The sequence below is a fragment of the Tympanuchus pallidicinctus genome, unplaced genomic scaffold (genome assembly GCF_026119805.1).
Source record: "Tympanuchus pallidicinctus isolate F22 unplaced genomic scaffold, pur_lepc_1.0 scaffold15, whole genome shotgun sequence".
Taxonomy (NCBI): domain Eukaryota; kingdom Metazoa; phylum Chordata; class Aves; order Galliformes; family Phasianidae; genus Tympanuchus; species Tympanuchus pallidicinctus.
Window position 1 is genome coordinate 6,685,662 of NW_026294669.1, and position 21,663 is coordinate 6,707,324.

The 21,663-nt window shown below is 38.0% G+C and overlaps 1 protein-coding gene across 5 annotated transcripts in view; it reads right to left on the reverse strand.

The window, feature by feature from the left end:
• The window catches only part of MGAT5 (alpha-1,6-mannosylglycoprotein 6-beta-N-acetylglucosaminyltransferase), a 113,722-nt gene that overhangs the window by 74,969 nt on the left and 17,090 nt on the right, over positions 1-21,663 (reverse strand). For 2 of the 5 annotated variants that reach the window (XM_052674852.1, XM_052674853.1), the window contains exon 2: positions 18,587-18,681. The exons of the other annotated variants lie outside the window; for them this stretch is intronic. The gene's annotated coding sequence lies outside the window, so the exon portion shown is untranslated. The remainder of the gene's footprint in view (positions 1-18,586; positions 18,682-21,663) is intronic. 5 annotated transcript variants of the gene reach the window in all.

Here is a 21,663-nt window from a genome sequence, read left to right on the forward strand (position 1 = left end):
TTTTAAATCTGTAGAAAGCAAGCTTCCCAGTTTCTTCTTAACCATCGTCCACAGCAATCCCTAGTTCTCCTTGCTTCTAATTCTCCTCTTACCCACATGCATGCACAAACACGCACTCAGCCCCAACATCACACCACCACGCCTAACTGACAGATTTTGCTACTGCATCACAGCCAACTCCAAGAGGTTCTCTTAGAAAACCCACACATTAGGATCCTAATGCAAACATTGATCTGTTTTCCAGACTGTTTGCTGAAGAGGCCATGCTGCACTTCTGCTTGCAACCATCTGATACTGTGGAACAACTCCTAACAGGCTAACAGAGGACAAACATCAAGATGTGAGTTTCCTCCACTCTTACAGAAGATACATTAACCTAGAAGTTAATGACAACTCAAGCACCAATTCAGCGCTCTGCCAGCACACCACAGCCACAGCCAGAAAATAGTGGTGAGTGAAAACATTTGCCACATCCTCACGCTCCTCTGCTACGGTGTGCCAGGAGTCATGCTTTGTGCAGAAGCAGATGTAATACATCTTAAGAGACAGGCAACCCTCTAAAACCTCCTTTCTAGGAGAACTGAGTGCAACAGGGATTGTTAGGCTTTCATAGTTTAAAACAGACAGGCTCCAACATACACATACACTAAAATTCCAGGCTAATGTTAGCTCATCTCCTCCTTCAGCTCCATTGCCTAAACAGATGTGCACTATACCCCAACTGAATGCAAATTAATGGATTTCCTGGTACTGAGGCTTTCTGTTCCTGAGGGAGCATTCCAGCAGATGTTCCAGCCATGCTGGTCAGTCTGTGTTCCCAGCCAGCACAACCGTTACCCAAGTCTGCCCGCTTTTTCTTGCTTTACTAGTGGAAGATGACAAGTTTCTTCACTAGTGTTGAAAGCTGAATCCATCTTCTTTCAAGATACAGCATTAATAATGCAATATACTACTACTTACTGCATGTCAGAGTCATGTGCTGCGATCAGAAAAGACAGAAAAAAAAAACAAGCCAGGCTTCTGATAAGAATGCTTGCATTTGAACACAACTTCTAATTTGATCGTACCACCTATGCTTTGACTCCAGTACTGACATGTCAACAAAACAAACTCAGGAAATACCCTCTGATAGCATAAAACCACACACATATCTAATCAAAACCCAAAGCCCTTAACTGCTATGTTGAAGGTTCAGATTCAGCTTCATTGCCATTTTAGTCACTGACTATCTTAAATACAAAAAGCACAGGGCAGACAGTAAATCCAGCTCTTTTCACACCTGGTTACTCTGAAGTGAGGAAATATGTGGTCAGATCAGAGTTAGTCCCCTGATTTCAACAACTAATCAGAATTTATTTCAGCTGTAATTCCATTGTGTGTGTACGAGGGCCCACAGGTATTAAGCCAACTCAAAGAATTTTCAGTCTCAACATAAGCTCCCAGCACTTAGTTGTGGTCAGTCCTGTAACACATTCCATACACACCTCAAAGACAGTTTCCAAGCCCAGCTACTGAGGAAGAAGAAGCAGCTGAAAAAAAGTCATGCAGTTGTACCAGCCTTGTCTAGTAGCAAAAGCATGCACAAATATTTTGCAACTGTACATTCTGAAACGGACGTTCCTTACTATATAAAATAATGCAGAAAAACATTTCCTTGACTGAACTACGAAGCCTTCATTCTGTTCTTCCTTCTACTGCTTAACTTTATTTTCAGCAGTGTTTCTGCCAACGAGTTCTTTTCCTTTAGCTGACAGATGTCACTGCTTCTTTTCTCTCAGCCCCCCCACCTACAGCTGAAATGGTACCACGTACTGTTCTGAAGAGGCAACTTGGGATGCAATACCATGAAGTGAGAAAAGCAGAACAACACTGGGTCGCAACAGCGAAAGCAGACCAGATGGACTGAGGGAGAGTAAAAGCATAAATACTGGGTTTGTTTTTTTAGGCTGGGGGGACGTGTTCGCTTTTGTGTGTGTGCGTGTAGTAGAAATTGGCAGGAGGCAGTGGGATGAAAGTGGAAGGAGAGAAAAGAAGCCTTTGATAAGATGCCATAAAAAAAGTAAATTTTCATCTTGAGCAAACAGCTCGCCTTCACTTTCAAAAATAAATTTCTCCACATAGAAACAGTTTGGGTGGCAGCTCAACAAGCATTTCCCCATGTGGGTCTGTGATTTTACAGAGCACTCCAAGATGTTTCCAATTTTCCACCAAGCACATAATTTTCTGCAGTTTAGTTCCTACAGAAGTTAAATTGTATTTTTCCCCCCCTTTCATTTACTTACCCTGCTATTTCAGAAAGGGAAGAGGAAAAAAATTAACAGTTACACAAAGTGATTACAGTGGCAAACCTCCCTGCAAACACCTTGTCAGCCAGAACCAAGAGACAAGGTAAGGATACACAACACTACACCCAGGATGTAAGAACAGTCTGCTTTTTCCCCTCAAGGTGTGCAGCCTCACACTTGTTCCCCTCACTCTGCAGCCGTCAAGCAGTGCCACAAATGTTATTCCTTTCTTTTTCACACTGAGTTCTTACTGCTAAATACCATTCTCCATTTTTCTACCCAAAACCCTTTTGGAACTCACAAACTCTATAGGTGTTTTATACAGCTTAAACGATTTAATATAAAACGTTTGGAAAAAAGTAGCATCTCCAACCTTCATGTTCCACTTAATTCACATTTTACTGAACTTTCTTTGAAGAATTCGTAACAAAGTCTTAATAGATGGGAGTACACTAAGTTTGAAGTGAAGATGCATATGATGGGGGTTGGAGATTCATGATCCTTGAGGTCCCTCCCAATCCTGGCCATTCTGTGATATCAATCAGACAATTCTGGAGCATGGATAGAGCGGATGACTAAATAGAATGAAAACAACTACATTGAAATACAGCTGACAAACAAGACAATGAAGAAATACTGCTCAGGCAGCAGACCTAGAGCTCAAGAGTTCTCCAACATTAATATCAAAAAAGCTCACAACTGAAGATTTCATATGGAGAAAGACAAGAAATTTTGTATGATCTCGTTGTTTTTAACTCATATGGATTAGAAGGAAAAAGCGTAGAAGAAAGCCTAAATGGAAGAATTCTTATGAAGTTCTTATGATTCAAATAATCCTTATGGATTAAAACCACTCCAGACAATGCATTTAAGGACATAATCATACACTGTCTTGATCTTTTAATAACAGTGCTTACAGATTAAAAAAACTGGACTAATTTTAGGATTAGGAATAGGAAGACTTCCTCCAACTTTAAAGCAATAGAAATATTCCTGGCGTTGAGCTAATGAAAGAAATTGGAATTTTTACAGCTATTTACAGGCAAATTATAAGGTAAATTACTTACATTTCTTCTCATTGCATTAAAGGATCCCACAAGCTGCATTTTTTAAACTGAAAAAGGATGTTTCAGCATGTAGGCACGGTGATCAAGGGATTAGGAAAGTCATTTTTCACCATATTTTGCAAGAAAGAAACTTAAAAAATAGACCGAAAGCCCCAGTCATCCTAAGACTTAAAAGAGATCCCAAACTCAGCAAAAGAAGTACACAAGTGATTTTCACGCTTGCAAGAGTCCCTTGTACAAACAAACCTTAACATACTTCATTTATTTATGTAAATTTAAAAATAGATAGCATGGATAAGAAGTTTCCTAATGTGGACACAACAACATAACTTTTTCTCCTCCTCTCCTCATATCTACCCAAACGTGACACCCCTCTCGAAGCCTAATATATCACATCACCTTAAGTCACTCTCAATTTTACATTTGGCATAGCTCTGGCACTTGCTAAGAAACATAGTTTCATACTTCTTAGATCAACTTTTTTCCAGTTATGAACAAAAAGCCTTTCACTGTTATACAGCAATCCTGCATGTGCAACTTGGTTTCGGGGAATTCTCTCCTATCTCCTGAGGACACACCATAACTACTGCAACAAGAGTTCAGGAAAATTGCTTTGAACTTATTCAGAAAATATTTTTAATGAAAAAATAGAATTAACTTCAGCTTACAATCCAAGAAATATTTATTATATAAAAATTGAATCTGTTAGCTCATTTCATGCATGAAGCAGATACTTCAGCCTCTCTTGCTGCTGTTAACCACAACTCAGCCTGTTACATCACCTCTTGCAGTCTGTCCAAGAAAAAAAACAAGCAGCTCTCAACAGCAGCCCTGTCCAGTTCACAGAGGAAAACCAAGAAGTGCTTTGTATTTAACAAGAAAGGCATCCACATTGATGAGAGCTAACTAACATCTCTTGTCAACATGATCTTCACCACACTAAATGTAATCTTTAGACAGCTGAAAATACAGTACAAGGTTTAAGGAAAGATACAACATGTTCATGCTCAAAATAGTCATTACATCTTACAGGAAAAGTTTGTGAAGAATAGAAGACAGTTAAGAACATCTGTGTATGAAAATTAACTTGAATTTCTTTAAGACTTTGCTGGAATGGCAGATAATTAAAACAAAAAAGAAATTCTCAATAAATTGGGTTTCAATAGATTGCAGGTTACTACATCCAAATTTTCCATAAACATCACAACAACAGAAGATAGGAGAGTTGAGTTACAATAGAAAGAAAGAAGAAATTTCTAAGTATATGTTATTAAGTAAGAATGTACCATATAACTGGAGGAAAACAACCCAAACTATCTAAGCTGAACATTAAATAAAGTCTTAAGAAATATTTTTTTCTAGTTGCTTTAGAACATGTTGAACCTGGGTCAAAGTATAACGTTTCTTCCTACAAATTTGTTCTTGGCAACCTTCTTGAATACAATCCAATTTAGGTGGCTAGACAAATGGTTGAAAATACAAGCTGCATCTCCAAAGCAGAGTATTTAATGGAACTAAAATTTCAACAGTCACCTATTTCAAACAACAGTGCTGTTTTATTCCATTACTCTAGTTTCTGTATTTAAGATGTTTTCTGTATTATCAGAAAGGGTGAGATTGCAATTTGTTTGACAACTAATTTGAAAGAAAGACAGCAAAGCATTTGAACACATATCTTGTATGTCCTGAATAAATCCTGTTTCCAAACATTGCTAGTTACCAACCGTTGATACAGTTAGATGAGCACTTCCACAGAAATGGAAGTTGCTACTGTTACTTATAAAGAGAAATAAGAAACAACAGCATTGCAAAAAAAAGTGCTTTACATCTAAAGGCAATCAAACCCATTCTAGCTGATAAGTTACTAACAGTTTTACTGAATCAGCAGCAGCACCACAGCTACAGAGCTGTATTTTTGTTAAACTGTAACAACCTCGTGCCACTAAAACAGCATTCCCACCACCAAAATGCTTAGAGGGATGTATATGTAGTTCTCCACACATTCAAGAAGCCCAATTGCTTGTCACATGAGACAGACTTTTACAGCAACAGTAGTGCTTGAAAGCAATGCTGATGCTGTGCTTTTGGAGGAGAAAACACCTGAGGGGAATCAAGTCACTGGGTAAATGCTGAATGGAGCACCAGACAAAACCTTCACTACATATGCAGTTCTCAGCTGTCCAGCCAGTTATGGATAGTAATGATACAATCCTTTAAAACAGAACCATTTCTCCCTGCAGACAATTCTCACGATGTGCTATGAATGATACGGCCACAACCACAGAAGTATTTTCAAAGGAAAGCCAGCAGCACGACACTAAACGTGGCACCATTCTCTCTTGCTACATGGAATATTTTATAACCACGATGGACGCAGGTGGAAGGCAGTCAGCTTCTCAGTTCTCTGCAAGATTCAATAAAGTAAACAAGCTTCCTTTACAGAAGTATGAGCTGTACGCAGTATACTGTAGGGCACAAAACTTATAAACTATTTTGAGTAGGTGGAAAACAGGCTCTTTTTTTCCAACATCCCTTGACAGCTGTAGAACAGCTTGTACTGGCAAACTGAGGAATAGTTCTACTTCAGCTGTGGCCCCTTGCAAAACTAAGTGAAGAAGAAAAAAAAGCTAGAAATGCAGAATACAGCCAGAAGCAGCAGCATAAGGAAAGTGAATCAGTAATACCATATTGTTGCTCTCAAATTCCAAGGAGGAGAGAGAGGATGCACACACTGCCCCCAAATTCAGGAAATAACATGAAGTCCTGAGCTGATATTCTACGTAAATAACAGTTCAATAACTTGCTAGTACTGAAGGACAGCTGAAGAACCCAAGAAGCTCTCCTCACTGCTAATACCCTGTCATTAACAACAATGCACATTTTTTTCAGCCTCTCTCACTCCCAAGGTCTTCTCGATAGCTCTAGTCTGCCTGTACCAAAGAAAGCTGAAAGTCTGTTGGTTCTATTCCACCTTCTTCAATGACTCAGTGCCTTTTGTAAATCACCTCAATTGGTGGAAATACATTCTTTTGCAAAGTACATTTTCTTAAGGCAATACTCTCATTCAAGGTTTGTTAGCAAAAGTAGCTTCATTTTCAGTGCTGAAAGCAAACCTTTACTCCTTCTGCAGTGCAGCTCCAAAGTAAATGTTAATATCTTGGCAAATTTAATTATTTACAACATTAAACGCTTTAATTTCAGAGTTGTCATGGATTTGCTTTCCATTCTTGAAGGATGCAGCTAGAACTTACACAAGATACTTCCTTGCTGAAGTTATCCTTAAATGAACCATGAAGTGAAGTCTGAAGCCTGCCTTCACCAGACAGAAAAATCACACCTTAGGTCTCAAAATCTCTGTTTGTGTCAGCATGCAACACAACAGAACAGCAAAACAAAACGATAGGCTTTGAGGACCTGACGTTCACACCACAGGCATTTCAGCTCAGCAATGTACGGGGTGTGCATATTAATAGCAGGGCACAGTGCTGTGCATTGTATCTAGTCCACCTTACTGACTATATGCCAACAGTCTGAGAACATTTCCTGCATTCCTGGAATGTTTTAATTGAAAGGGAATCCAGTTTGTGATCTCCAAGGTACCCTGCAATACAAGTTGAAGTGTTACTAGCAAGGTTACAATTCACTTCAAAGAGCAGTTCACATTCAAGGCAATGTTTGGGAACATCCCATACTATCCTGAACTACCGAACTCACCATAGAAATGATCAGAAAAAAAGAAACAAAACATAATTCAATTGCCTGCAGTTACCCTTTCAAGTAACAAAATGGAAATTAATGACCAAATAGGTGTACAAAAAGCTTTACTTCCTTCACAAATGTTTTTGTTATAGAATGGCACAGAGCTGCAGATTTACTAAGTCAGAATATGCTTCCAACCAGAATTCAGCTTGAGTTTGAATGAATGTAACTATATCAAAAAGGTTGCTGGAACTCCTGCAGCACAGTAACATGTTAAAGCTGCTCAGACCACATGCTGTCCATTAACCACTGCATTCTGAACTTATGAAGGAGAAAATTAGGTGACTTGTTTCACTGGGAGATTAGACTAGAAAAATGAAAGAGGCAGCAATTTTGTATTCCCATGTTAGGTGTAACAGGTTAAAGATAAATAACATGATCCAATAGGAAAAATAAAGCTGAGATCTTCTAATTATGGGTAAGAATTTGAAAAAAAAAAAAAAACCCAAAACCTAGTAACTCATCCACATTGCAATTTACGCACTTACAGAATAACAGATATGGGAAGGAAGTAGTAGAAAAAAAAAAAAAAAGTAAGAAAGAGGGGGGAAAAACTTGAAAACCTGAGAAAAAAAAATCACTATAACAAAAAGACAGAAGCATTAAGTTAGTCAAGAAATTAAAAGGCGAGAAAGAAAACAAATGTACCAAATGAAGACTTCAGGTAGAAAAAAAAAATTCAATGCAATTCCAAGGTAGAGTCAACAAAACACTCCCTGGACAGACAACAAGTGCTAGAAAATTACCCTGAAAAGACAAGGGCTTAACTAACTGAATGGCTCAACACACCAGTTCATGCAAGACTGAAAAAAACCACCAGATAAAGAACAGTAAATACTATTAAATCAACATTATGATTGACATGTCAACAGATAAAAGTGAGTTTTCATGGCCAAGCAACAACTAATAAATTCTCAAATACAAATTGGACTGTAAACATCTATTGAGTAAAACTGTTTGTCAAGGAGCTTTTGGCATTTCCTGATATTCTTAGAAGTGGCAGAGCTTTCACCCTGAGTGAGAAACAAGTTGGGATTTTCATTTATGAGAAGCCTGCAGCCAGTGATTAGACTTCCTGTTTCATGATGTTTCTTCAATAAATTCTCCAAGATAACTGGAAACTCCTGCCCATAGCACGACAAAAAGAAGTATTCCATTACATGGGCATACATTCACATGTATAATCAATTCTACAGCTCTCCACAGTCATTAGAGACAAGATACAGTGCTACCTTTGCACAAGACACTATGGGTCTGTGTTAAGGGAGTATGACAATGTGGAAGCAACATCTGCCATCTCATTAATGACTTAAATTGGTGAACAACACCGAGCACCAATTCAGAGTTCCTTTAAATTTTGCAGAACTTTAATACTTTCACATGTTCCAAACAGCCACGGTCTTCAAAACATTTCGTGCACTGACTCACGTAGACAGAGATACTAAGAAATACTTCCACATATCTAACCACAAATGACAGAAGAGGTACAATTAAATAACCTTAGTAGACTTCAGTAGACTTCCAGTAGTTACTCCACGTGTATTTTGAGAACAAACTCCTCTCACTGCATTAGACAATGCATTAGGAAGTATGTTCATTGATACTGAGTTTAGGCTACTAGCCAAGTGTTCTTGCAAAGAATGTCATTAAGCTTTTCTCGTGCTTTTGAATCGAAGGACAGATGGAAATAATGTTTGTAAACCCAGCCTTGTCCACATTTGTAGATCAGAAGTACAAAGGAAGTCACCTGGCTGGTCTCCTGGCTCAAGCACAACTCTATTTTCCAGCCTATGTACTACTTTCAAAATTCATACACACTTTTTCAGGCTCTCAAATTCTACTTTGATAACAAAATCTGCTTTCTGAAGGTTAGCAAACACCAGAAGCTGCAAAGCTTTCATATCTCGTACTGGGACTCATCCATACCATTATGTTTTAACAGGTGGCTGCGTAGTGAGTGTCAAACTAAGAAACACTGATTTGCATAACATCCCTTCATTTTTATATAGCCACAAACCAAGAAGCACATATCATTAGAGACAGAATGAATTTGGTGTGCATCAGATTTTTTAGATTTTCTTTATCAAGTACAATTTAAATACTTCAGCCTTTGTTTCTTCCCCTTTGCATTGGAACTTTAATCTCCAGAAGAAGAAAACAACTCACCAAATACTCGGCTTAAAGATGGAAGAACTTTTTGAGGATCAGCTGAAAGAGCAAGGCTTCAGTTCATAAGGTCTGCCACTCACAAAGTTTCAGCCATGCCAGGCCAAGAGAAAAGCTGCCATCCAAACACCAGAGTTGCTTTCCAGTGTATCAACTTGATGCTCCCAGCATGCTTGCAGCTTGCACTGACTGCAGCAGCTTGTTATCATTGATGACTACAAACCAGAGGTCACAGAAGTTAAGAACAAATGGCTTGTTAGGCTCTAACATAGAGTTTGTTGCATACTACTAAATTTACTGTGCTTTCATCACATCATGGCCTGATTGCTTGAGGTTTTCAATTAAAACAGGATGAAAACTCAATTTTATTGAATGCCAATGAAGAAAGAAGCCTAGTAGATAAGCATCTTCACCCTCTTCAATTGACCTTTCAGTCTTTGAAGCAGACAGGGATAACTACTACATTATTCTCTATACTTTCAAAACAAAGACAAAATCCCATATAGCACCATATACTTAAAACCCAACAAAAAGAAACAAAATCCAACAAACTTATAATGGTAAATCTGATCATCTAGCTTTTGAGCAATATGATGCTCAAAACTAGATAAAAACTAGATAAAAAAACTCCATAAAAAGCATATAATTTTCCACTGAAGCTGGCCACCTCTGTGACAACCATCAACAATTAAACAGAACCATTTTCAGCAGTTAAAAAAGCTTTGTGGAAAAAAAAAACATTATGTGTATTTATGAAAAACATGCACAACATCAGACAAGTAATTTTCTTGTAAGTGCACAGACATTTAAAAAAAACATACAGGACTTTTTGTGAAATGTGCTTTACAAAAGCACAGAAGCATTTAAGACTTCTTAAGTAATGAAACAATCAGCTCTTAGATACCTTTCCCCACTTCAGTTAAAGTTTCAATCTTTTTGGGGAATAGGGGAAAAAAGAAGTTTGAAGGACAAAGGTGGGAACCAAGAATAATGAAGATCTAATATTAGCGGCCACTGAAGGACAAGCACCTAAAAAATTTCATGAGCAAACTCAAGTGACATTGCAAACACTGCAAGAGAATAAACATCAGAGGTTAAAATGGAAACCAGCAAGCCTTAGAGAAGTGTCAGCAAAAATACTGAGAAGACACTACAGCCAGCTCCAAGGAACAGATTTGCAGAGAACAATAACAGATAATTGTCTCCTTTAAAAAATAAAAAGGGGGGGTGAGGGCAGTAGATGGGGAGGACAAGAACCCCATGAATCTTAACAATAATTCATTTGTAAGCTTAACACTCCAGAACTATGAAGAGTCAACCACTGAATTCAACTTTACATAAAAGTACATTTCTTATTTTCCCTCCCCCACTGAACTGTTCCATTTTAACATGGTGAAAGAATTGCAGAAGATCAGGTTTGGAAAGGCAAGTTAACTACACACCTGTTGTGACGTTTTTTAGGAAAAGCAAAATCAAATAAGCTAATTGAGCCCATGTGGAAGAGCAGCAACACCTAGGCTTCAACAGATTGTGTAATTCTATGTATCAATGGAAAAAAAAAAATCAGGAGAAACAAAAGGAATAATAATATTTATAGGGAGATATAGCTTGTTACAAAATCCAATGAAACCAGATTGTCCATTTAACTGATTTAAGTTTCCAGTGAAAGCAGGAGGGAGAATTCAGACGTCTAATAGTATCACTGAAGTACCTCAGAGGTTGTGAGTGAATATACAGCATTAAGGGACACAATGCAAAACTGCATATATTTAAACAAGGGAGTGATACAAGTAGGAATAGTTCACTAACCAGTGTGTCATCTCCCCCTATTAGACTTCAAATCTTAAGAAGTGGCAGCTTGAGTGATGAGTAAGAAATGAAATGTCACCTAAAAGAGTGAAAACTATTAGGTTAAACAATAAGCAGGTTGATCCTACCACCTACCATCTGTTAGTGACAATGCTGTTTGTAGCTGTATTCATGCTGAAGTGCTATTGGAGAATGTGTGACTACCTAAAACAAATTCCCAACAAAATTGTGAAGAGTCCAAATTCCATTAATCACTTTTGAGAAAGTCAAACTGCAAGTCATGTATACGTGTTTACAGCTAGAAAGTTAAATTCTAGATATCTGAACACATCAAACAGAACAAACAACATAGCCTGTAGAACATAACAGGGGAGAAAAGTCCTTTGCTTGAATTTTAGTTTATCATGGAGGTTAAAGAATCCCACAGGAATCCTTTATTTAATGCAAAGTACCGTCCATGACAGTTTTTACCATTTCTACTCTTTAGCCCATATCATCAGGATTTCTTATAATTCAAGAACAATAAGGCAAGTTCTATAAAAACTCCTGTTAATTATGGCAACTGTCAAGAGCAAAAATTAGGAGCTTTAAAGAAATCTCAATAGATGCTCAAAGAGGCATCTGTGAGATTTCTGAATACATCCAAAAGCACAATTCCCCCTGCACCTAATGAGACTCCAAAGGTATCTGAACGTCCTCTAGAAATCAGCCTCTGATATGTCTGAGAATACTTTGCACCTGTAGCTCTCTCATCAACATCCACTTGGCACTGTGGGCTTTTAGCACCTCTAAAAATGCCGACACATTAAGTCCCTTCTGATTATCTCCATCTGTGCGCTCTTATTCTTGTATAGAAGGATCTCATCTGTGTTTATAATTCAAACCACAAGCCTGGACATAGGGCTCACATAGAGAGACAGGAATACTAACAGCAATTTATAGAACAGTAGGAGTGAGGGCTGAATTTTCCAGCACCAGCTTTTTCTTCTTTCCAGAACGACTTTTCTGTCTTTTCAGTACTAAAAAAAAGGAGACTTTCTTTCTGATTTGGTACATTTGCTACAGTGATGAAGTCAACCTAAATCACACGCGTAGCTCAAGCATACACAAGAAAAGAAAGCTTTTCTGTGGGTTTGGGAATCAATAATAAAAACTCATTTTCACCTACTTCTTGTTATCTACCTAAATGTAGGAAAATCCTTATTTTAAGTCTTTCATATTTCTCACTGTCCTCATGACAAGAAATCATAGTTTACTGCTATGTTGTTTATATTGTATTGGTTTTCCAGCTGAACATAGATTTTTTTTTTTATAGTCATATGCTATATTTTTAAGTTATGAACTTAAATACATTCCTGGCATATTCAATATATACATTCAAATGCAAACAAATGTAACAACAGTTCTAATGCCAAATAACATTCTGAATGGAATATGATTTGACAACAAAAGAAATACATACATGACAGATGTCAAGGGAAGTCACTTTCCATGCTACATTTCTTGAGATGGGGAATTTTGATATTCAGGAAAATCTGATCATCTAAGGACTAGATATGCCCAGAAAAGATATGTATTTTAGTAATCTTTTTTAATTTGGCATAATCTTCAAGACGCTCACAGTAACAGACGGAATAAAAGTTGTGGCTCATAAGTAAGCCAGACTAAACTTGTAGGACAGTATTCATTTAAACCACAGCCAGGTTGGCCAGAATACTTCAAGGGTGCTGCAAATCTCTGACACCAGTTAGCTCAGCTAAAGTGTGTCTGGGTCAGTCACTCCAACCCAAAGATGTAACAGTGCTATAATTTCCTCAAGTTTGGCAGACTCTAAGTGAATTCAGTAACCGTTGCCAGGATTTCTTTACCAAAATGTGAGTAAGCTGCCCCTGTAGGGGAATTTGTTGCTGTTCTACAAAGTTAATCTTATCGAGAAATGTGGCTGCCTGAAAACACAAGATTGATAATGATCTTGCAGGAGTTGCACCAGGCACAGACTGCTATTCTGTTCTGCTGGAACTCATTAGCATTGCACAGCTGATGCCACACAATGACAGCGACAGCCTCAAGGGATCTGATGAACTGTACAGGCTGCAGTGAAGGTAGGAAGAAAAAGATTCAAGGACAAACTTTAAAAAGAGAATATAACACAAGTTATGCTTTGTAAACGGAAGCAGCTTTTGTGAAAAGTGGAAGCAGGAGAATGTTTTCTTCTCCAGACAAGTTCTCTGGCAGGCTTACCTCTGAGAGCTCAGTGCATGTCACAGTGAGCCGCAGCAGAACTGCGCACAGATCAGCTCCTAATTACTTGAACAGGGTACAGCACCCTCAGCATTCAGGTATGAGTTCCAGCCTAAGCTGCTGGTAACTGAAGTACTCCTATCCCTTACTGCCACCAGCCCTGCATACAGACGTCACAGCCCTAGCAGAAGCACCAGCAGTCAGAGCTCATGGTGCTTTCCTGTGAGCAACAACCAACACGCTGAGGCCATCTTACTCTTCTGGTTTCTGAACCAGTAGAACGGTCTCCTATAACCCAGTTACATGAATGTCAGCCTCAACTCCTTCTGTGCATTCCACCAGAGGACAGAAAACAGAACACAAAAGCTATCTAGAAGTGTAAAATCTTGATTTGAGCTTACATATATTTATTGTTGGATTACTTACAAAGAATTATGGATACACACAGTTGACTTCAAGAGCATTAAAAATGCATCTGTTATTTTTCCAATATTCCATATGATCTTGAATATGGGAGAAATATTAATGACAAGTGCTCAGGGAGAGGAAAGAAAAAGAAGGCATATAGCTGGTATCAAGTAAAAACTCAATCCAACACAGAAGGTGGTCTAAGGAAAAGAATTACACTGTTAAAAATAAATAAGTTACAGCATTGAGTAATTTAGGAAGGACTAATTTCCATCATTCAGAAATCCAGCTTAATGATGCTTCTCAACTTAAAGTGCATTTGTCTGCACTACTGAGAAAATAAAGATGACTATAAAAATCATCTCCACTCACACGTTTTCTTTTTCTAGTTAAGTAATGAAAATAGCAGACTTTCATTTAGGAAAATAAAAACATAATACACTGAGTAATTGCACAGCTAACACTTGAGAAGAAAAACCTACCACAGAATGCAGTTCAGGCTCACTTCATACAAAATTATTAGCAGTATACCTTCTTGCAATATCTGAAGTATGGCCCAAAAGCAGTAGCTCTCTTTTCACATTTTGTTTTCAGCATATACTTGATACATGCACCATCTTTAATTCCTACTGTGATGCCTGCTTGTGACCATTTGTTACATCATTGCAAAGTGACCAAGCAAGTCTTTAAATTTTTTTATTAAATTGGGAATAATAATACAAATAACTCTTTTCAACTTCCATACTGCTAATATGCTTGGATGAACAAAGCACTTTTTACTACAAAAACTGCACTTCATTTCAAACACCTGCTAGGTGGTAATTTATGTAACAGAAAGATCATTTTTTGGCAGTGTACGAGTCAGTGTCTGGTCTTTAAAGCAGCAATTGGCGTTTCTCCTCTTGCACCTTTTAAGTACTTAATGGCCTTGGTCTACTGACACACCAAACCACTTCAAATTCATTATGTAAATCCCACACAACACACAGGCAGTACATCAAATTAAACATAACGGGGATCTGTGTTCTGATTTCAGATTTGGATCACGTGTTTTTGTCCACTTCTGCAATGATTACATTAGGCTTTACAAGAGATTAGTTTCATTATCCTAGGAGTAAGGCCATCAAACAATTCATGCATATACAACAAGATTCATAATTGTACTCACAAACATAGTGGTAAGTACTGAATGTACAAAAAGCACACTTAGAGCACTAGATGCTCTTCATGATACCTTTTGAAGTAGGAAAGCCCTGATTATTTCCATCCACACTTTCCTCTCCCATCTTTTCAATTCACCTTAGCATACTTAAGTGTCAACAACAGTTGCCAATAAAAATTCTAAGCAAATCAGATCCACTCCTGGCATAAATCTCCAGTTTAAGTACTGCAGTAACTTGCTGATCAGCTCTTTAAAGGTTGCACCATTTCATTCCCTTCAGGAAGTCTTTTTTTATAGGGGTGGACTCTGGGGACAGACAACTTGGATCCTATTCAAAATGTAACTGACTTTGCTACTGTTACCTGCGAGTCAGTAGCTCTATGGGCTGGGTAAGTCTGGCACTTCAGCAGCTCCTTAGAGCTTTGAACACACCCTGTCTCAATGCCACACTATACACCTTCTCTCTTGGCCTTCACCTAGCAGGTCTGGTGGGTTGAACACCTGCACTGAACACAACGAGAAGTATCCTTAGAGTGTCTCCTACCTTCTACATTAGCTAAATGCAGACAACTTGCCTATCTAGATAATTACTCTAGTCCTATGTGAACACTGCCAGCATAAGTAACCAGGTTATTAAAGAGCAGAAAGCTGAAGTTTTTTTTTTTGATTTATGCAACATTCAGAAAAGATGAATATAGATAATTAAATAAAGTTTCAAAATTTCTACAACTTCAGCTTATTCAGCTTTAGAGGTGTTTCATAATTTAATCAAATTCTGCAAATAGTTAATACTATCTACTATTTTATATTGTGGAAGCAAACAAAAACCACGACTAACATTCAGAAACTGGAGAGGAAAAAAGATAAGGAAGCAAAAATGAAGGAAAGGTAATTGTTAAGACAGTTCTGCAAGAAGCACAGAAAGCTTCAGTGAAAGCATTTCATACACCCAAACATCTGTTTGATGACTGGTAGCTGAATCAGTTTCTTCCCTGAAAGCACCATAAATAACTCAGAAAAGCATGGATGGCAAAAGCAGGAGGGGGAGATAAGAGCTACACTGTGCTGCAGAAATTGTCTTGACTTGTGTGGGAGATCTCTTGAGAGTTAGCTGCTCTCTTTCACCAGTAACACTGCCCACAGAACTGCAGCCTCCTCTGCTGCCAGGAGACAAGGGCTTGATTCTGTGTCTAAGAAGCAGAGATGTCTTGCAAGGCGTGACATCGCCCATATGAGTGTGACAGCTTCCCTCCCTTTCACTTCAATCCCCCATTAGCTGTGAAATGAAGACCTCACCAAGCCATCACAGGAGTCTTCTGCATAATGACAGTAAAAGAGGTTTTAGTACACAAAGGATGTACTGCAAGGGCTCTTAAGAGGCAGTAAATTGGAGATGGTGGTAGCTGGAAATTAACTAAATCAAGACAAATCAATATTTTCCCTTTCACTAAAAGGGGTGGAACATGCTACATCAGCAAGCCAAACTGGCAACAAAACCCCACTGTTTAATTTGAACCAATTATTTCAAATTACATTACGACAAAAATAACATTAAACAGGTGTTTAATATACTTTAATCATCTTTTAACAACTTAAGTCAGCCTTGAAGTTGGACGTAGTTGGCAACAGCCTCTGCCATAAAATTCAGGCTCAAAAGTAGCTCACAGTAGAACCTTAGCTGTAGTCAATCCTGAAAGTCCTGCTCACATTCTTAGTTCTAACCTAGCAATCCTTCATGTAAAGGTCATACTACCTCAACTTAACCGTGGTACTCTCACTTCACCGCTTGCATGCAAGACTCTACATATGATAGAGCACATATTCAATTGGAAGCAATGGCATTCCATAACATCTTCACGTTGGGTTCAGTCTCCATGAGTAACACATTGAGTTCTAACTGGGATACCAATACATTGGATTAGAATATTTTCAGTACAGGAGAGTATTATTCATACATATTATTCTTCCAGTCCAAATTCTCATCTCTCCATTCACTGTGGCCTCCCTTCCCACCAAGGCATACAACAAAATGGAAATAAAACAGCTACAAGACATCCAAGATGTAACAGCCTTTATTTTCCTGCTCCTTCACCTTTTTAAAAAGTTTAATTGAAAGTTCACAAAGGTGGCCTCATAGACAAGACTGGGATCATTCTGGACTCAATCTTTAGAAACCAGTGACAAAATGCTTCACACACTTACCTAGCACACATAAACACACAAAGCAGGTGACAATCTCACACTAAATAAGAGAATTAAAGAAGGGTTCTTCTGCCATAGGTTACAAATACATGAAACTGTTAACAAGGAGAAAACATCCAGAAGACAGTGTTTATATAGCAAATAGAACTTGGAATTAAATGTTACTTTATCTACAGTATAGCTGTTATGGAAACAGCTACAAAGCAACCTGAGAAAAGTCCAGGAGGAAAAGCTCAAGACACCTTCAAGGGCAATATGCATGCAATGCTTTTCCATACCTGCCCTGGAGTATGTGCAAAATTAACAACTTAAATGGAAGATTTCCCTTCTGTTCAGGCATGGAAGAAAAATATCACTCTTCAAACACATGCACACAGAGAATCATTAACTAGATGACTGCACCACAGCACAAGACGCTCTGAAATAGGCAATCTTTTCTTGTATACTTTCAATTTGTCACAAAGTGAAACAAGAAGAATATAAGGACTTGCCACAGTTTTCAGATAAAAATCCTAATCCTAAACAAGATTAGCTGGTAGCCTAAAAATATCAGCCTGTAATCTCCACAAGACACAAGCTCGTGTACCCCACAAAGTCCTATACCAATCACTAACTAGAAGAAATTAGGTCAAAATCCAAGTCACACTGGAGCATCAATCTTCTTATTTCAGAGCTGTCACATTTTAAATCTTTCATACAGTCTCCAGATAAATTATTAAAAACAGATCTTTCTTCAAACAGAGACTAATCAAAAGTGACATTCCAGTCTAATTTTACACTTAAAAAACCCACAAGAGCAAAACCACAACATAAGAAGTAGTTTTATCTTCAGTCACTTAAGACACATCTCCAAACGTATGTAAACATCCCTGCCAACCAACCAGCCAACAGATATCTACCAGACTGCTTTAGGGTTTCAGTACAAAGAGCTGGGATCAGGTGGCAGTACTTCTCACACTGCAATTTCTTTCTTGACAAAATTCCATGCTTCACTAATCTCTAGCTGACTGACATACCTTACTCTCATCAACCCCACTAACATCAGAGAAGCTGTTCCCATTTTAATTCTGCATACCTATAGACTCATCCCACAGCTGAACCAAACTCTGGAGCTTGAAAGATGTAATATGAGATTTGACTCTTCCACTGAACTGCCATCCCTGTATGTTCTGTACCTAGTTAACTACATACTGAATGTGACAAACAACAAATAATTACCCCTAATCTTTGAAATCTATTGATCTAAAGCCATACAAAAGCCATTGACAGATGCAGGGCTGTCACGACTAGAACTCATGCTACTGTATATATCAAGATATTTGCCTCCTGAATCTTCTAAAATAAATCAGAACTTTCAGCCTCTAAGATTTCTATTCAGAATAATTGAAATTTACCAACAATATAGATCTTGTACTATATCTTCTGGTGTCTCCAAAACACATTATTATCACAACCTGCTACTCTAAAGTATCTAGATTTTTTATTACCTTCTCAAGTGACTTATGCAGACTTTTTCTGTACTGTATCTAGCTTCCTTTCCACATTGTCAAAGTCTTCTGAGATGCAGATTACAGGATCTCACCTAAAAATAAAGTATTTGAGTATTATGATTTGCATCTGGAAATATCAGCTGCACTATTAACGAAGTGGCTACGTCAGCTCACACTGCCATGTTCCAGATCTTCACTGACTGTCATTTCCTCAAAGAGCACAGATTCACTGAAATCAGGGCACTGATATTGGGTTCTCAGAATCACTGACAAGATACAATTTTCATTATTTTTACAGTTGTGTTTATTGCTTTTCAACCTGGCACAGGATATCAACTCACACTGCTGACTAGGAAAGGTAGGCAGTAGATATGAACAGAAAGAAATTCCAACTACAGCTTTTAGGTACAGGCTTGTCTCTTTCCTTAATAAAAAGCAGCAAGCTCTCCAAGTCCTGACATCTTCAACTATAAAATTCACATATTATCTACAAACTCGTCACCAAGACTAAACCAACTGGATAACTAATGACAGCAAGACACTTTAACACTTACTTTGAGTCATTTTAGTGACATTTATGAGCCATAATGTGCAATATGAATCAGTGGCATAAACCTACTTAACATGTAATGAACTAGAGGGCAAAATAAGTAGCTCAATTGCTAATGAAACAATACTTAATTTTTTTGCCATACAGAATTTATTATTAAATACCATCATTTTTGACTCATTATGGAAGAAGTTTCCATGCCCCCTGCCTGACTTACAACAACAATCACAAGTCAGTGGCAATTCCTTTGAGATGGGACACCTATTGACTGCTGCCTGAGAACATACAGAGAATGAAATGGGAAAAGCTAAACAAAACCTTCACTCCTCACAGATCCACAAAAACCACCTGATCAATGATTTAACCATTAGCTACTGCAACCACCTTTGCTGGAAGACACAAGCTTCCCTCACTCACGTCCTCTCAGTCCTCCAAAAACTGAACAGCATCATCAGCACAACCCAGAAGATGAGATACACTCAGTGACCACCAGGTGCAACCAGCTCAAGAGAAATGGAAGTAATTTCTCAGGAGCCCCCTGCTCACAGCCAGATAGAACCACACTGCTCAACTCTGAGCATGCTGACAGAACCATGTTGCATATTCACATAGCAGACAACACAAAAATCTGAGTTCTCCTCATACCAAAATCTAGTAGAGCTGCATTAAAAAAAATATACAAATTAAAACCAAATCCAAAACCAGTAAGCATTGCTGTGAAGGCACCATAAGAGATTCATATGCTCCCTTGTGGAAGTATATCATAGACATGAAGAGATGAAGCAAATGGCAAAAGCAGCCAACATGGCCTCAGCTTGCAGGCAGAGCACAATAAAGAACTGCAACGGCCTCAACTCATACCGTGTATCACAGAAAAGAGACGTGAGGATTTCTTTCTGGCAAGATGGTCTGACTGAAAAGTTTCCCAGGACAGTTAGCAAAGCAGCCATCATGCTACCACAGCTCCAAAGAAAACTCCACCTTTCACTTCTCTTCAAAACTTAAACAAGTTCAACAGAAAGTCTAACTTTTCTCTTCCACTCTTTTCTCTCCATTTTCCCTGGGGCTACTAAATAATCATACAAGGTCAGGAGCTTTAAAAGCCATCAACAAGAGAAGGGCGGGAATATGATTAATTAAACCCAGCAATCTAAAATTGCAGGCAGGCAATTGAACACAGTGTTCCAGCATTGACTTCAATATAAGCAAGTTTGCAAGAGCATCATGTTACAATTCAGGTCTAAAAAGCAAGGTTCTTCAATGCATATATCAAGACTTTTACTTCCTAAAGCAGGCAAGAAAACAGTCCAAAGCAGCAGCTGAAATGTCATAATTCTAGTAATCACCTAACCTTTATCAACTGTTAAAAGTCGGACTGGAACCATTAATTCCTCTTTAATGCTTTCTTATCTTTATAAGCAACTTCTAAAATACCACCTTGTCAGCTCAACTCAATATTAGAAAATAAGCAGGTGATTTCTTTCTATCAGAGCTTCTCATTCAAATTTCAGAACAGTGCAGACCCCATAATGCTAGAGGTGCTACTTACAACTTTACCCTTAACGAAAGTACTGCCAGTGACACAACTGAGAGAGACAGCCCTAAAACATCTCCAACAAAGAAAATGTAACTACTGAAGAAGTGCTATGAATCCAAACCTTGCTGCAAACATCAGAAGTTACATTTGATACAGAATCCATAGAACATAATTAGACCTTCACTACTCTATCAGCTTTCTGATTGACAAAATTAAACCAAAAACGTATTGTTTCTACAAACCACTGATATTCCTTAATAAAATTCAGATAGGACAACTTATAAAGACCAGATAATCAAAAATGTATCAGTATACTGTGAATTTCTAAACCTGAAGATATATTAACAGAGGTGTAACAGCTCTGCTAAGAAAAAACACCGTGCAAGTCACAGCTAAGTGACTTTTTAATCACCTTCTTTCTAATCACCAACTCGCATTCTCCTTAATTCCTGGAAATAAGGATTTCAAACTGAATTGAGGGGTGAAAAAACCTGTATATGATTGTTTTTCCATCAAGGGCAAAGCATCAAGAGATCTAAAAAGAGGTGAGGTGACTGAACTTTTTAGAGGAGGAACCTCAAGGCACGTCCAGCAAAATCCACTTAAAATTCAGAAGTCAAAGGGAGCTTCTAAAAAAAATACAAAAAAACCAAACCAACAGGGAAATTACAGAGGAAACATACATACACAAAGGGGAATAAGAAGGGAAAGAACATGGAAATATTTCTCAGAATATCAAGCTCTTTATATTTAAATCAGAAAAATACATTTTCTTCATCTTCCTCATTCACCTTAAACAGCCAACGAACTGCAATGTATTTTATATCCTTGTGGTACTGCTTTTTCAGAGCAACAGATTAAACCTTCAGCCTCAGCAGCAGGGCTATCTCCTGTAAGCCAGGACCCCCTGTAGGGGCACAGGAATTGATGACCACTTCTCAAAAGAAGAGTCTTCTTTTTTTTTTTAAATAGGATTTACCAAATACA